This window comes from Alexandromys fortis, unplaced genomic scaffold, assembly GCF_014885135.2.
Source record: "Alexandromys fortis isolate MF-2015 unplaced genomic scaffold, M_Fortis_MF-2015_v1.1 scaffold_8_1_9099942, whole genome shotgun sequence".
Lineage (NCBI taxonomy): Eukaryota > Metazoa > Chordata > Mammalia > Rodentia > Cricetidae > Alexandromys > Alexandromys fortis.
In genome coordinates, this window is record NW_026067898.1 from 4742040 (window position 1) to 4755166 (window position 13127).

The window sequence follows — 13127 nt, forward strand, 5'->3', positions numbered from 1 at the left end:
AGTCGGGGCACGGCACATGAATGGACTCTCAGAGTAGAGATGGGAAGCCATAGACAACAGCTATGGATTTCTTTCTTTCTGGCGTTTTCTTTGTTTTGCCCCACTATATTTATAGAAGGAGAATCAGCTTTCGGTTCTGTCACGGCTGGCTCTTGAGAAGACTATCATGGGAAGAGGTGGAAACCGCGCTGTTTCTGAAGCTTTCATAGCCATTTCTCCAAGTATTGTCTACCACCAGATTATTATAAGTAAGCTAGATGAAAATAATTTATCAATAGAGGCAATAAGCTTCTGCCTTTTGACTATATTATATTTGGCAGGAAAGTAACAAAGGCATACCTCGTCTATTTACATATAGTCATACACATATGAATGGTAGAGTAACCATACAGTTTGAAAAAGATGGTCGATATGACGATATTAGGCTCGCATTTTAATCTATTAACTACCTACCTATTATATAATTACTGAAAGGATTATGTTTTGATTTTTGTCTGAAGCATGAATTCTTGCAGGAACATAAGAACTTCTTATATGTAGAGTATTTAAAACAGAATGAAATTAGCAGTCTGTAACTTAAAATTATACATAACATTTAGCTTCATTTAAAATTAAAGCAGTAGAAGGAACAGATTTTCATGGCATTTCCATTATGCAGAGAGGTAAACAACAAATAAATATGCCACACATGAATATGAAATTCGCAGCGCGGTAATTGCTGTACTTGGTTGGCATGTACAATATTAAATTCTCAAATAAACACTTACTTAACCTCATTCTCACACACGCCTATTGCATTTGTCAGAGGCAGAACCACCTGAAACATTCACACTAACACAACATCCCCCAATGAGGTACAAAGTCGACAGGAACCACTGCGGTTCCCCAGAAATTTCAGAAGTATGTCTCCACCAGCTTCAATATGGCCAGGACTTCTAAGAACCAGGGGCAGGAGTGGAAGTCAGTTTGAAAAATGCAGCTCTCCTGTGATTGTTTTGCCTGTCCCACCATCCTTAACTCTTTTGCTGAGGTTCAAAAGCCTTAGGCAAATGATCAGCCTTACCGCCTTACCAGGAACCTCAGCCTTCCTGCGGAGACCACACCCCAGCTCTCTCTTTCTCTGGCACGCATTTTATCACATTTGTGCTGAAAACTGTTAAGCCCCCCATTTTCTGCAGAGAGCAGAAACGCTTTTATATGCTTTCAATAATAGCTAACGTCTATCCTGTACTCTGGCCCTAAACTTGCCCTAAATTTAACCCTATGCGATGGTTCTCTGTTTTACTCACAGCCTCAAACTGACTCATTTATGAAGAGGCCTCTGCTAACCCTGGAGTTTTTCAGCAGGCAAGGGTTAAAAGGTCAACCATGGTGTCATTTCTGTCTTTATGAGTAGACAACTGGCCAAATTCAGTTATGTGGAGGTAGCAGGCTAAAGATGTCATCATTTTCCGAAATGTGACCAAAGGTAAGGTTTAGAAGAGTGTATGCGTCTCTCAGCAGGGGACATGAGTGACTTCTTTAGAGGCTAGGAACCAGAACACAAATTAGTTAAACTCAATTTTAAAATAGAAGCCAAAGAAGTATGAAACCCAAAGAAAGGAACTGTGTTGTTCCCCATAAATACCTTTAGAATCCATCCATTTTCATTGTCCTGGTGATGAAATTAATACGTCTTTGTTGATCGAAACTTAAATTTGACTCGATGGGTAAATCCAAGCCTGAGGCTTTTATGCCATTATCGGAGGCTCTGTCAGTGAGTGCTTTAACCTAATTGCATTTGATGCAGCAAATCAAGAAAACCACTGCTGGTTATGACCTCTGCCAAGAGCACTCACGAGCTAGACAAATGGAGCTTAAGATGTTATTAGTTGTTCGTCGCAGAGTTCCAGATACAGCCCGACAGGAGGCTGCTGCCTGATGTGGGCATGCACCCTCCAGATGGTACTCTGCACTGGCTTGTGGCAAGGCTCTCGGGGATGCTGGCACATTCTCTCTGTCAAAATGAAAGTTTTCCAATTACAAGGAGATAATGCGAGGAGATGCAAACTTAATCTCTTGAACAAAAGGTTGCGAGCTGTGTAGCAGCCATTTCGGGGGCGGGGGAGGATTTCACTAGAGTCCAATTGATTTAAACATTGCAGATCACAACACGGGCTGTCTTTCCTAAGAAAACCGAGACCCAGCGACAGTGGACCCTACTTCGTGGGGCAGGGTGCTAGTGGGCTCATCATCTTAGGGACTGCTTCTCTTAACTCAGCGCTCTACTCCTGAATTCTAGTCAGTGATTACCTTTGTCTTCTCTTATGTGTGAAGGAGTAACAGGAAGCCATTTCCTTTTACTTAAATAGCAAAAGTCTTACATGAAGGCTTCCAGGTGTAACCGTGTAATACCGCTACAAGATAGCAGATCGTAGAGTTTCATCAAGACATATTAAGTGGTAAGAAAGGATCATTTTTATCAAAACCCTTCAGACAATTAAAATGACGGTCTTTTTTTTTTTTTTTTTCTAAGTCAGGCAACCCTGATACAAGCGGGGTGATAAAGCCTCAACACTTGCTCCCGAATAACTGACTCGTTGAAGAAATAAGCCCAAACTTGAGTGTAAGGATACCTCTCAGGAAGACGTGCACTTGACAATTGACAGGAACAAGCTGTCACAAAACAAGAAGGCATCATATACCTGTCCCCACAGCCAAACAGGGACACTGCCAAACAGGAGAATGAATGTGCCACCTCTGCACAGAACATTCACGGTGTGTGTTGGGGATATGTGCTAAAAGCCCGGGCCTGTGCTGAATGCATTGAGCTGATTTCCAAAAGTTAAAATGCTTATTTTATCATGTAGTTCTAATATAAGCAGGACCCTTCAACACTGTTAGATTCCTTTCTTCTGTGATTTAAAAAGAATTTACCAATACAAACTTTCACAGCACAAATTTCATATATTCTCATAGAGAAAACACATATCCCTAAAAATTAAGGCAATTTGGATGCAGAAAAATACTCCTATAATAAATTCCAAAATATTAAAAGCTACATTTTAGACATTGAGATGATGGATTAAACATATTTGTACAAATCTCTGAACTGCAGCTGATCAGGCAAACATAGCAAGTAGCTGCCTTCTGTCATTTTAGGGAATAGCTACAGAATGGCCACTTCTTCACTGAAATTCAGTCAACTAAATAAAGCAGGATTGTAAATTCTAAGTAGTCTCAGCTGCAACATTACAGAGCCTGTAAATCAGTCAAGAATGTAAGCAAGCCCTCCAACTCACTCAGGAAATTTAACAGCTTCCCACTGAAGAGTTAATATATGCAGGCAATGAGCGTTTTCAAAAAGTCTCCCCATCAGCATCAACTGGTCCACAGCAGCTGCCATGGAACTCAACCTCCGTGTTATGTTGGCTCAACTACTAAGCAGCGATCACAATGATGTCCCTTAGGAGGCATTTAAGGGCCCAAGTGTACAGCAATTTAAAAACTAAGCAGGAAATCAAAACTAATACCTAGTCTGTTTACCAAATATCTCTCCCTGTGTGCTCGTACCACCATCTAGTGGCTGCATGGGTCTCAGGCTGATCGTTAATAGGAAAGGGATCCGGAGGAGGAGGAAGAGAGCGAGAAATGAAAAAGAAAACTGGGAGAGAAAAGAAGAAAGCAAAAACCCCAAAATGCAGGTGTATATAATTTCCAGATCTTAAAGTCTAACTCATAAAACACACAGGGTCTTGCCAATTAAAACTAAGACATTATATAAAACCGTTTGCTTTGTGTATTTATCTAGATATGAAAATTCCATAGTTGATATAACAGATGCCTTATATTTAAAAATACAGCTGAATTTCTAAGGACTTGTCCCACAACATAAAACCTGCAGGAATGTTTGCCTGTGCATCTACCGATATGAATACAAGATCATGTGACTGTTAGTAGACTCTTTGCATAAAGTATGGTACTTTATATCCTTAAAGGAAAGCATGAAGTCAATCTTTATGGTTACAATAGAACCATCTCTGTTGTATTTAGTTAGGAGAGAAAGAAACTATATTTTACCACTTCCATAAAGCATATGTATTTTTTTACATGTGTGCAGTGGCAGAAAAAAACTCCTTACACAGGAGAGACCTAAATGATTTGGAAGTCAAAGATGAAAGGAGATATGCTGTAGCTTCAGTTATATTCATGCAGTGTATATTCCAAACTATATGAATCTTAAATTTAGAAGGTTTCATGTAACTAGAGCTATTTCCAGGACAGCTAAGGTTGTTACACAGGGAAACCCTGTCTCAAGTGCCCCCCCACCCCAGCAATGCAAAAATGAAAGAAAGAAAGAAAGAAAGAAAGAAAGAAAGAAAGAAAGAAAGAAACTCCACATGTGTGGGTTTTAAATTAATAAAACCATCCCTGACATTTTCACATAAAAAGCATTTCACATATGGAGTATTTTATATACGTGTACATTTATCAAAAATGGCAAAGATTGAAGCTTCACTTTTTCTATATATTAAGAAAGGAAAGGTCTGGAGAGAGGGCTGGACAGTTAAAGAGTGCTTGCTGTTCTGGCAGAGCACCTGGATCCACTTCCCAGCACCCACACGGAAAGCAGCCAACAACCAGGACCTCCAGTTCCCGGAGAACCGATGCCCTCTTCGGGTCTCTGCAAGTACCAGACATGCATGCGGCACACATACATACATGTAGGCAAACCCTCATATACATAAAACAAATAACATTAATAAAAATAAAGACATTCAGTATTTCGGAGGGGGAAAGATTACTTGTAAATGAAATAAAAATCAAGTGATGGAAATTTGAAACTCTTTTACCATCAGTTTTGATGTGTAGACCAGAGGCAGGCAGAGGTACATTCTTATGCGGAGATTCCAGATGTTGGTGGCCTCTAGTTCCTGTCTGAAATGTATGGAACTGGGAAGGAAAGGACACGGGGACAGCTTGAGTTGGCAAGCAGGTGACTAACAGCAGAACTGGACTCAGTGAGTTAAAAAGAAGCCATGGAGAGGAGACCTGTTTGGGCCTCGAAAGGTACAGGGGAGTTGGAGCAGGGTGTGGGGTGGAAACGATTAAACTGCTTTGTAAACAGGCACTGGAAGGCCGGCACCATGGTTAAGAGCACTGGCCGCACTCTCGGAACTTGGGTTCAGTTCCCGGCACCCACGTGGCAGCTCACAACCATGGGTCATGTGAGTTCCAGGGGATCCAACATTCCTTTCTGACCTCAAGGGTACAAGGTACACATGAAGTACACATACCTACAGGCAAAACACTCACCCACAAAAACCAAAGAAATATAAAATAGCAATGTTAATAAGCAGAAAGGGCGGGATCTGTTTTGAGGCAGAAGAAGCGGAGAGAGTATACAAGGAAAAGTGTTCAATGGTGCAGGAAGGGGACCAAGACAATGCAGTTTGTCTTTCATGAAAGACTTCAGCGCAGATCTTCCAGAGGCCTCTTGCACAGCCACAGTGAACTGCTGACACCCATGGCAAGGTGGCGGCCATCCAAGACCTGTGTGTGGTTTTCATCCACAAAATAGAAATGCGTAATTATATGAACCATTTTTATTTATGATTTAGGCATGCACTGTCATCATCATGGAGGCCTCAGGACATAAACCTTCTGAAAAGTCCTGGAGGAGACCTGGAGAGCATGGAAAGCTAGCAAGTAGGTGTGGAGAGAGGAAAAAGCACAGTTTGCCTGCTTTAGCACATGGGGCTGTGGGACAAGAGAGAGTTCATGAGAACCATGGGCAGCTACACCTGTTCATCAACATTCGGATTTTATCATTTCTAGAGCGTTGCCTAGATGGGGTCATTTCATGTGCTCATGTGCAGTCGCCTCTGGAGTCAGTCTCTTCACTCAGGGCAGAGTTCTCTGAAGAGACAGGCAGCTCCAACCAGGTGGCTGGCGGCCAGACACTGCTTCTCAACTCCTGAAGAAAGGAGAAATGCATGGTGCACCTGCTTTTTGTTATTGTTTGTTTTTCTAATCTGATTAAGAAGAATGTTCTACGGTCTATAGACCTATTGCTCCTTTTATTTCTATAGCTTGCTACATCTTCAAGATCTTTATGTACGATACAATTGTCCAGGTGCTAAGTTCTGTAAAATATTTCTCAAGTAAATATGTAAAATACTTCATCTCAGAACCTACAAAAGGAGAGCTGCCGGAGACTTGGCATCAAAGGTAAAAGTATCCTTTTCAGTACAGGCTATGAACTTAATATTTGGAATATTGAAAACTAACACCAGATCATCAAAGACTTTAGTATATATCAGAGTGAGCAGGTTCTCTTTGGTCAAAGCTGAAAGGAAGAGAACGCAAGCAGTGAGCACAGTAGGCCTTTCCTGGAGGAGGCTGGTCCAGCTCCGTAGCTTTGCACAGCACTGCACAGACTCTAGCAAAAGAGCCGACACTTCTGCATCACATTCATATGTGATGTTCAGCAGGATATTATTTCAATCAAACCTTTCACTTTCCAGAGCTTGTCATAAATTTGCATACATTTATAGGAAATTAGATTCTGTAAGTACCAAACACACTTTCTTTCAAAAATAGCATCTTACAGAATTATAGTGCAACACCACCGTGAGGGGATAGGCAGAGGACATTTAGTGGTCTAGCAAACAGCTTTGAAGTGTATTAACAATAAAAACATAGAAAACTAAGGTCAAAATAAGTGAATTTTTAGAAAGAAAAAGTTGAAAAGGAAAGGAAATGCAATTAGTATTTTTTTATTGCTTTGCTTTATATTTTTAAATTGTCATAGCAATGCAACATTGCATGTATTTTTATTTCACTAAATGTGACACGATTTAGGAGGAATATGATGAGGGAAGATGGGAGAAGGTAAGGTAAGGGGTACAACAGAGGCCTGGGCAGTGTCTCGCAAGATGGGTAGTTCTGCTGTGCTGAGAGTAAACACTGGTGTTAATTTGTTTACTTAATCTGAAAAATAATGGCATCCGCAATTCTTTTTGAAGACATTTGACCAAGAAAGTGCAATGCTACTCAAAACGCAAGCGCCTCCTGCTGTTACCTTCCTTCCCTCACAAGGGGACCTCTTCAGTAAAGAGTCTAATGTGTACACTTGCATGTATTTGTACACACAGATGGATGTCTAAGTAACGCAAGCAGCGCTACAGTAAGTAGCTATGGTGGTTAAATGTATGCAGCCATAATGTTAGATTACTCTTTCCAGAACTTAGATCAAATACAATTTTGATGCTCCCTGAAGCTAATTTTGTGATAGGATTAACATTTAAATCAATAGATTCTGAATGAGGCAGATTACCCTGTATCACAAGATAAGCCTCTCTCATCAGTTCAACACATTCAGAAACAACGGAAGGAAGTGTCCCCAAGAGAGGTGGAATTATGCTCCCAAAGTGTCCTCACACTCAAGCCACACCTGTCCTCTGGGTACCCAGCCTGCAGGATGTGCTGCAGCCTGAACTTGCCAGCCCCGTAATCACATAAGACAAAGCCTTGTAATTAAATTATAATTCACGATCACACGGGTGTTGAAGGGGGAAGAGAAGAGAGAGGGCATGGAACTCAATTTCTCTTTCATAGTATGTAAGGACATATGGAGAATAGATTCGGACTTTAAAATGGATGAATCTGAGTTTTCAATAAGTAAACTAGGGCAAGCTGGTACAAAGGCCTTAGAAATGGAAAAATCAGCTGGAAAAGGTGCTTTCCATGAGCACAAATGCATACAGGTTAATTACCAAGGTATGCTTGTTGAACATCTTAAATTTCAATGGCACCATGAGAGATGCCCTATGGGTAAATCTCACAATAATCTAGTTGTAAAAAAAAAAAAAAAAAAAAAAAAAAAAAAAAAAAAAAAAAAAAGCCTTGAGACGCTTAAGTTGTAAAAAATAGGAAGGAATCACACTAACCTACTTTCAAACTTCAGAAAACAGCTTCAAATCCCTACTGTCCTGAATTTGCTGTCTTATCTTGGACACGTTATTTCCTTCTTCTAATCCTGCGTTCCTCCATCTCTCACAGTGGGGACGATCGCGCCTCTCGTAGGGCTACGGGGATAATTAAATAAGAGCATGTATGCGAATATAAAACCCACATTACGCTGGACAAGAAGCCATTAAAGAGTAATGAGTATTAGTTGCTTCCAGGGAGCAGTTTAAAGGACATCAGGCTTTAAAGTGACGCTTCCTGACAGAGTGAGTTTAATCTATCCCCATCTCGGAGGAGAGTGGAGGGAGAAAAGAGGAGGAAAGACAAGGTACTGATCTCTGAGAAATAAAACAGCTACCATGGGGGTGAGGATGTAGCTGGAGCTGTCTCTTCAGTGCAAACTCCAGCCACAGGAGCAAGACAGGGGAAACTGGAAAAATAGATTTGCTTCTCATTGACTGTGCAATGGGGTTAGATGTTTAATATTTCAATACTTGGCACCAGAATTCCTCTTAGGAAGGAATTGTCTTCATTTAGGAGCAAACTTCGGTCACTTTCCCCATCCTGGTGCAGAGCATAGAGGCTCGTGACAAGCACAGCATCATAAAGACAGAATGCTCCTCTGTACAAGGGAGGGATTTCTTTTTCTTGTCTCTTTTTGCTTTGTTCTGTAGCTGCTGGATAAAAGAGGCAGACATGAGTAAAAATTGAAGAAAAAGACGAAAGATGAGAAAGAAAACAGAAAACAAAGTTGCCTGGAAGGAGATCAGATGAAGAACCAGGCGAGTCCTCTTGTCTCACGGCGTTGACAAAACATGGTGTTGATATTCTGTAACCTCATCCTGGCTCACCACGGCTGGGCACGCCCTGAGGCTCTCCTATGTGTGAGGTACTTTCTTTCTTAACGAACATATTTTCTAATATGTTCCCTTAGGACAGAGGAGTCATCTACAAGTCCAAGGAATCTACAAGTTTTCGATGCATTTACTCTCTAATCTTATTTCTTCTCAAATCACGCACCCTTGTCACCATCTTAAGCAGAGCTGCCAAACACTGTATCTTTATCATCAGAGGCGCTGCCACCACCTCCTCCTCCTGATGCTGCTAGGTTCAACCTCGTACAAGATTTGGCTCAGGATGCTTCTTCTAGAAAGCCATCTTTGATTTCTCCGGATCAAAGCTACTCCCCAGCCCCAACTTTAAATGTTAGAATATGCATATATCATAAAGCTGACGATTCTTTTTTTTTTCCAATTGAAGCAAGCTTTATTTATGGGGTGCACCTGGGACTGGCCATTCTGGCTCCCTCTCCCTAGGTCAGGATGTCAGAGAGCAGCCCCTTCCAGCCGCTTGAGGTCCGTTTATAGGAGAGATAGTGTTCACAGGGGCGAGAGAGTCGACTGTCATCCATTGATAGGAAGATACAATGAGAGGGAAGGGACAGGGTAAGGATATACATCATAGAAAGAGTCACAAGTGCAGTGGAGGTTCAAAAGCATGCTTTGCAGTTTCCCTCAGACCTAAGAAACAAGAACTTATTCTTAGTTACAAACAGAAACCTTAACTAGGAAGAACTCGGCACAGGACAAGCAGCAACATATTCTTTAGCTACAAACAGAAACTTTAATCTGCATAGGACAGAGCTCGGGGATAGTCAGAGCGATGCAGAGAAATCCTGTCTTGAAAAAAAAAAAGCATGGTGGAGAATGACTGATGAGAATAGGTGACATCAGCCCCTGACCTCCATATGCATTTGAGGGCACGCGCACACACACACACATGATGGGAACACGTGACATCAGCGCCTGACCTCCATATGCATTTGAGTGCACACACACACATGATGGGAACACCTGACATCAGTGCCTGACCTCCATATGCATTTGAGTGCACACACACACATGATGGGAACACCTGACATCAGTGCCTGACCTCCACATGCATTTGAGGGCATGTGCACACACACACACACACACACATGATGGGAACACCTGACATCTGCTCCTGACCTCCACATGCATTTGAGGGCATGCACATGCATCTGCTCACATGGACACACACACGCATACACACACAATCAGGTACACAGACACATAAGATTCATTTTAGAAGAGTTTGACAATGAAAAAGTAATATAATTAGTACAAGAGTATTATAATAAATATTGAAACTACTGAAAAATTCAGAGAGGAATAAAACATTACAAATGTTTAATATTAAGAAATACGAACTGTGAGACCAAAACAGGAACAATATACTTTGCAGGTTAAGGTTTGTGTTTGCAATCAAGACAGTGAAGAACTTGATGACATTTTAATCTTTTCATATGAATCTGTTTTAATGACTGTGTGATGTGACAGTTTACACATGTAAGTGATCTGTTCTAGTTGTTCTCTTCCTGGCACCCTCTTGTCTCTGTCCCATCCCTGTCAATCCACACCCACCCTAACCCCTACCGATCCCTTTCTGGGATTCATGACTCCTGGTTTTGTGATCCATTTAATCTAACCAGGGCCGTCTGAGTGACAATTGGTGAAAACTATCTCCTGGAGACCAATAGAGTCATGCAACTGAGGACAATGAGTTCCCCCTCCCGTAAACTATGAGTGAGGAACAGTTCATCATGAGGAATGGTCCCTCTCTCTGAGTTCCTCTTCCCTGCCTGCCTGACTATTCTAGAGCAGACCCAGTGCAGGCATTCACATTAGAAAAGATGTGAAATACTATATGTGACCTTTGACCTCTAAAAAGAGTCTAAGCTTCTTTGGAGGAAGGGACTAGTTAATTCAACAACTAGTTAATTCAATAATTCACTAGTTAATGAAAAAGGTATTTGATGTGGCTGAGGTAAATAGCAAGGGATGTGTCTATGGCTTTCGCCTTTCTATATTTAAATCAGAGGAATTTTTGCTGAAAATCATAAAACATGGTTACTTCTTTGAAATTATATATTAATTATGAACAACAGTGGATATAAATACTAATTCAATTTCAATATAAACTACAAACAATTTAACATTAGAGCCATAAGGTAGTCTCTGCCAGTGAGTAAAACTAGCTATTGTGATTATTTATTAAAGACCGTGACTAGTTCTTCCTAAATATTTTCTGCTTGCACAGTTTTTTGAAAACAACATGTTCTGAATGGGTTCTCCAAGCAATGACAGCTCATCCTTTAACTACATGAAATGAATCAATTATTACACTGATTTCTACAAATAGTAAGGGCACTGGAAAATCCCTATAAATAATTCACTTTACTTCTTATTGGTCATTCACCTTCTGTTTCCAATGACACCGGTCAAGAGAGCGGAGTGTCCAGTGCACATGTTTTCCTACAAGACACTCTCCTGTTTTCATTGACCAAATATTGCATTGGGACACTAGCTAGCAGCTGAACAGTACATGGCTTGGGAGAAAGATACTGACTCCATCAGAAATTACTGCACTTTACCACTACTGCACTTTACCACTACAAACATTCAGAAAGCATAAACCACAAAAAATTTTTTATGAAATAATCCTTACTGACTTATAACCGCAGGGGAAATCAGTTCATAAGATTATCACTATAATATGGTGTGCTAACTGCTGCTGGATTCTTAGTAAGTGAAAATGATGATTTTCTTCTAGTATCCTGATCTCAAGATACACAGAATAAAAATAAACCACCAAGGATGATTCTTGTCTGTAACCCTGTAAGACAAAACTCTGTATTTTTGCACTGTGTTGCAAAAATAACTTGTCAGTATGTCAACCAATTGTTTTAATATTAGTGTGTGTGGAAATCATACTATTAAAAGTAGACTCTTGGGGTAGGAGAGTAGGCTTCGGCTTAAAAATACTTTGCCAAACAAAGGGTTTGAATGTGGATCCCCAGAACTCATACATGTAAGACATGTAGTCTGGGTATATGTAATCTCAGAACTCCTATGGGAGATGGGAGGTAGAGGCAGGAGAATCCCTGGAAACTCATGGGCCAGCTGGACAAGAGATTGCCTCAGAAAAGGTGGAAAACAAGGAGAACCCCCAATGTTATCCTCTGACCTCCCCGTGAATGCCACAAATGTGTGTATATGCAGGCATAACCACACACACAATTAGATTCCTGGATTATTTTATAATGCTGTTACAATATACTTTTGAGTGGGGCCCAAACATTTATATATTAGCTAGCAACTTAAAGATGAGTGGTTGGATCATGTTCTAAGCAACACTACTTTGATCTTCCATGACGTAGGTTTTGTTGTCTCTGTAGTGGGAGGGAGAAAAGATGCTAAGGAGCTTCCCCCACAGGACCAGAGCCAACCTGGGCTCCAGGGCAGCCAATCACATCCCGAACAGCTAGGTCAAAAGGGACATATGATTTTAAAATTCCAACGATGTGGGTTATGCCTGGCATCTACCACAGCATTAGGGAAGGTTAATATTCGGCTTCTATGTGATCAAATTTAAAATGAACAGGACAACAAATCAAGGCTGTACTTTCAGTACAGAGTAGGTGAAATGCCTAAGTTCCTCTTTAAATATTCAGAATTTGGCCGAATGTGTCTGGGTAGGCTGCTGTAGACACGGCGTCCTTACCGTAACAGTCAGGTTTTGGTGCAGCTGATCTAGGAGATTCTGTCTGGTCTCATCTCAGGGCACAGCACTGACAGCGTAGACCGTGTCCTTACCTAGAGAGTGTTTATGAGTCTGGTCACCAGAATGTTGTAACAAAAGGCTGCTGATTTTGCAGTTATGGCCCAGGTCTTAAATTCCAGTTTTGTCACTTTAGTTTTATAACCTACAGTGTCAAAACCATTTATAGTGGGACTTTGGAAGGACTAGCGAGAACCCCACACATAGACGGCCAGACACAGTGGTAGCAAGTTCTCTCTCTGCCTCTGGCTCTTACTCGCTTCCCAGTGATGATTCCTCCATGGACTCATTACTCAGAATAACTTTGAGCCTCATCCCCATCTTCATGGCCCTGCTTCAGTAAATCCCAAGCAGACACACTCCGCTCCCACAAGCCTCCCTAGGTGCCACCTACCTCATCAGGCCTGTACCTTCATGCAGTTCTGGATTAGAACGCCCTCTCCTGATCCTCCACAACCCTGAAAGGGTCTCCTGCCTTAGAATGTCACGAAGCCTTTGACTATGCAGCGCTGCACACTTCCTCATGGGAACAAGCT